Below are 4,954 nucleotides of genomic sequence, written 5' to 3'. Positions count from 1 at the left end.
TGGCTGACGACACTGAGGAATTACAAATTAAGCAACAACCTTATTGTCGTTCAGCATCATAAAGAAATAATCAATTTCCCATTAGTAGCAAAAATAGAGTTAAAGAAAATCTATGAGAAGGATGAAATTGTTTATGTTGAGACAGACCATCATAATTTGGTTCTCTGGTTGTTAATTTTAATCTGAAATGCGGTTCCACATCCAAAAGCCTGTTACTTTTTTGACTTAGTGTCTACAAATGCTGAAAAAGCAACTTCACATAGATATGAATTTGGTAAAGGCAAGATGTGTTTCAGGACATTCTCTGTTAAAACTAGATACACATGTTGCATTTGCAACCATAACGATGTTAAAGTACACTCCTTATATTTATTTTTCAAGAGTCCATCTGAAGCTAATTCCAACAATTGTTCTTCTTCCGCATGCGGAAAACCTTCTAGCATGGATGTTGTATTGATGTCATATTAATACTTTTTGCACCAAGCGCAGCTAAAGCCCGGTGCAGCGCGTACCCCTACCAAGCTCTTCCCGTACCACACTACAGTGTAGGGTAGGCCAATACTGCTCTTCTACGGCGTAGCAGATTTATATACCAAAGATATCTGTTTGACTGCCACTACGACGTGTTGACCGGCAGGTGCAACCTGCTACGCAACCTCGCCGTGTATGGCCAGCTATAGCCTATCTACTTACAAAAATCACTCATCGTGACTGGTAGGTATTGCGGCGTGTGAAAACGTGCGAGTGGTAGTGATTAGTTTGCTACAGTTCCACGCGTAGATAGATGCATCCGCTTAAACACAGGATTATCAAAATAAAATAAATAGAAACATAAGAATAAAGAAACTTTCGCATGCTATTATCGGCTCTATTGTATCGCTAAGTAAAGTTGTCATTGTATTATTTAGTACTTATATTGTTTTGCTGTCCTCAAATTCCGTTGGTCCGTGAATACAAAAAAAAAACCTAATTCTTCATTTGATGTTTGATTTATCGGCACAGTCGCTTAGCCGGCGCTTGAAACAATATCATCGGTGTAACATAAATGTAACGCAACTGAATTTTCAATAGATACATAAAAAACTTTTTTTATAATGTTGACTTTACATTTTGGTTGACTCGTCAAAAAAGCTTTTCCTTATTTTCAATTAAGATCTAAATATACAGATTTTTTTATAAAAATCTTTAAATTCTCATCAGAAAAATCAAACATACGTATATACGTAGGGTAGACATGCACACAAAGAGGGAGTCATATATTATATACATCTGGGATTTGTGCACGGCTGCCCTCCATGACGCTATAGCCATGATGGAATGAAAATATTTTAGCTCCACACTTCCTTGTCCCGAAATAAAGGTACGCGGGACTGATGTAGCAACCATACACCTTGCTGCTTCACGGAAGAGTTTATAAAAAAAATAATATTGATTTGCTCTGCAAGTGTTCTCTGTAGAGAATGTGAAAACTGTGCGCCAGGACAATTGGGCGCCGCACTGTCGAATGGAATAAATAGACGTTCGTTACGATTTTATACCAAAAGTAGACGTGGAATTTAAATCAGTTTCTGTCTAGTTTTTATTCATGTTGATCTTAACGTAATGTTTTTATTTTAAATTGAGAATTATCATGCCTGAGGCTTTATGTAAAAATAAGACAACTCTCTTCTAGTTAGAACTTAAACATATGCACAATTAAATCATTATTTACGCGTGCATGTTTGAATTCTCACCAAGTATTAAATATTAATATAATATTTTAAATATGAATAATAGTATTAAATATATATTTTAAAAGTACCTATAATTCATGAACGTCTATTTATTTTCGAATTCCATTTGAGTGCGTGGCGCCCAGTTGTCCCGTCGCCAAATCGTCCTAGCTAGACCCGAATATTTAAGCAAACATTGGATGCTCAAGGGCCTATATGGTTGCACCAATTTACGTGAATGCTACGGGTCTTTCAGTTGACACAGGCCTTGCGTGTCGTAGGACGTAGAATACTGAAAGGAGCCAACCCTTTTAGACTATAACTCATAATGGAGATAAAGATAGGGTGGTAGAATTATGAATATAAAAAAATCTTTTGCGTATGCAACTTTCGTATCTCATTGTTCAAGGTATTGGAGATATGATGAGACTGGCCCAACAAAAGATAAGGAGGTCCAGATTCAGGAGGTTCATAAAATGTGAACGAGAGGAGAAGACTATTTTTTATAACCCAAAGAATGACATTAAAGCCTTATTTATTTTATATTTATATATCAAATATATAAATCATGATTGTAGTGATGTCGTCAAATGGCTTCTATCAATGTCATATTGTGTTACATATTATTGTAATTTCTCTGAGATTTCTCTGAGAAGGTAAAAATAATTGATAGTAATTAATAATCGGTATTATTTTTTTACTATCGTTTCAAGCGAAGCACAGAAAGAGGATAGTGGGTCTCTAGTGAGCACAAACAGAACGGGGGGAAAGCAACACAATAAGGGAAGGTCGGAATAAATGGTCCTGTGATAAATGGCGGAAGACACTGTGAAGTGTGAACGAAGATGCCTTACTGCCCGCGCCTCCCCTTTATCTCTGGACTATTTATGTGCTTTGTATGGAAAGCGAAAGATTTATTATGAAACTGTATTTCTTTTTTTTGCCTTGTTTTTGGCACTATTGCATAATTCCATATTAAGTGATTTCATACGTTTATTTTCTGGTGCGATACGGAATTTATCGCTCAAGTCTGGATAAAGGTGGGTAAAATGATGCTTATGTAGATGTCAATTAATTCACAACTAAATTTTTTTACGTATTTAATACCCAAAAAAGATAGTCCTCTTTTCTCTTGGATAGAGCTCAGGCACACTTTATAACAGATTCATTAAAATTATAAGTTTATCTTTGAATTTATTTAAACATTATTCATTTTTGGTTGCGTTTTTTGCAGTGGACTGTAATTTTAGGATGCTGGTAGAGTGGTAGACTATGAATTACGGATCTAGAGGGGGGGAGGGGAGGTTAAACGAGATAGATTTTTTCTATTGGTTATAATATATTTTCTCAGAAGTGTTTACAAAATTATATAAGTTAAATTATTGGAATGTTACATTCTCAAATCTTGGGAATTATTCGTTGAATAAAAAAATAGTTAATTAAAACTACTATGTTCAGTTGAGAACTGTCTAAGTCTAATGCTATGGAGTCAATCTGGTTATTTCCACGTACCGTCTTATTTGAAACATTCAAAATTTTAATTCACGACCTACAGGCTTAAGGGTCGGCCACCTACGTGTCTACTTCATGCCCCCCCCCCCCACATCCTGAAGCGGCCTCCAGGCCAGAGTATTTGACGCCCCCCTACCTATGGCAATGTTAAAGGCAGTGGGACGCTTACAATATCGTTTTCCAAGTATGTTCCAGGTAAAAGTAAGGGTAGGTAATTGTTACTAGTAGAGCAAAATTGTGATCTATGTTTAACTCACTTATCTGGCCGACTCGCCACATCAAGTCCTCTGAGCCCGGGGCCCCAGGCTAGAGCTCTGTCAGCCCCCTGTTTGTGGGGGCCATGGTCTACATGTAATATAAATTATCGATGTAAATGTATTGATTTATTTTATTTTGTTAACTGTCAATTCATGGTAGAACTGCATTGTATTGTTGTTTAATTTAATTAAACGCAATTTTTTTGTAGTACTTATTCCACTTTTGATCAATAAATTAGGACCAGTTTCGTCCGCCTCAGAGGGATATTTTCAACTCAATACATTTTTTTTAAAACAATATTTATCAAACAAAATCCAAAATTAATGAGGTTGGACATTATTATTTCGTATTACCTACATCAGGGGCACTAAAAACAACGCTGGGTTAAATTATGCATCTTAGGAAGAGTGTCTGAGAATATTTCAAGAAAAATAGATAAAAATCTTTTCAATGTAACATTTTACAACACACAAAATTTGAATTCAATGCTGGTGAATACTAAAGATAGATTAGATAAACTTAACCAAAGTGTAATTTATCTATTAAGTTGTGACTCTTGTGATGCCAAATATGTTGGACAAACGGGACGATCTTTTAACACTAGGATCAAAGAACATTTAGCCTGTGCCAAAAATGGTAATAACATTAAATGTATTGACTTAATAATTAATATTGTTTCAACAATGGAAAAAAATTACGTTAGTGTCATGTGTGTAGAAAATAAAATAAAGGTTTATGGTGGTTAAAAAAATGATCGCTAAAGAATAAATTCAGATACAATTTGCCACAATTTCTAAACTAAAAACAAAATAAATGACAATAGTTTTTATTCTCATCATAATTTGTGTAAGTATTTTGTGAAGTAATTGTAACTTGTTGATTAAAAAAACAGAAATAGTTTTTGAATTCATGTATATTATTTAGATAAATAAAATACGGGAAAAAAATATATAATATACGTATTAAAAAAATGTTTCCGCCCGGGATCGAACCGGGGGCCTTCCGCGTGTTAGGCGGATGTGATAACCACTACACCACGGAAACGATGTCCGTAATGGCATGATTTATAAATAATAAAAAAACAATATACTAAAAACGTCTTAATACACCTAGATTATTAATAAATATATTTACTATCGTTATTAAATTATATAATATATCCCTAATCTCTAATCGCAGTGTTACCATTTTTTTAATAGTCTGTAGGTATTATAGAGTACACAATCCCAATATTTGTAAAAATGGAGTTTTGATCACAAAATAAATACAATACGCTATATTTTTTTAGTACGAGTAGGTATTTAAAATTCATTTTAGTATTTTGATTATTTTTCGTAAATGTTGATTATTATTGTCTTTCTTCCTGTGAGCTGTCTACCTAAAGATGAGATGAATAATATAGAACATCACTAATCACTAAATATACGTTATTTGCCCACATAATATTCGGTGCTAACAACTGTAGACACGCA

The 4,954-nt window shown here is 34.1% G+C and overlaps 1 non-coding gene across 1 annotated transcript; it reads right to left on the bottom strand.

Annotated features, from left to right (window-relative positions):
• Nucleotides 1–4,453: 4,453 nt before the first annotated feature.
• TRNAV-AAC (transfer RNA valine (anticodon AAC)) lies at nt 4,454–4,526 on the bottom strand. The gene has a single exon. It is a non-coding gene; the product is annotated as a tRNA-Val (tRNA).
• Between the last annotated feature and the right edge of the window lie 428 nt (nt 4,527–4,954).

The sequence above is a fragment of the Rhyacophila brunnea genome, unplaced genomic scaffold (assembly GCF_057557595.1).
Source record: "Rhyacophila brunnea isolate RB1 unplaced genomic scaffold, BYU_Rbru_1.0 scaffold_16, whole genome shotgun sequence".
Classification (NCBI taxonomy): domain Eukaryota; kingdom Metazoa; phylum Arthropoda; class Insecta; order Trichoptera; family Rhyacophilidae; genus Rhyacophila; species Rhyacophila brunnea.
This window is presented reverse-complemented; position numbering and strand designations above follow the sequence as displayed.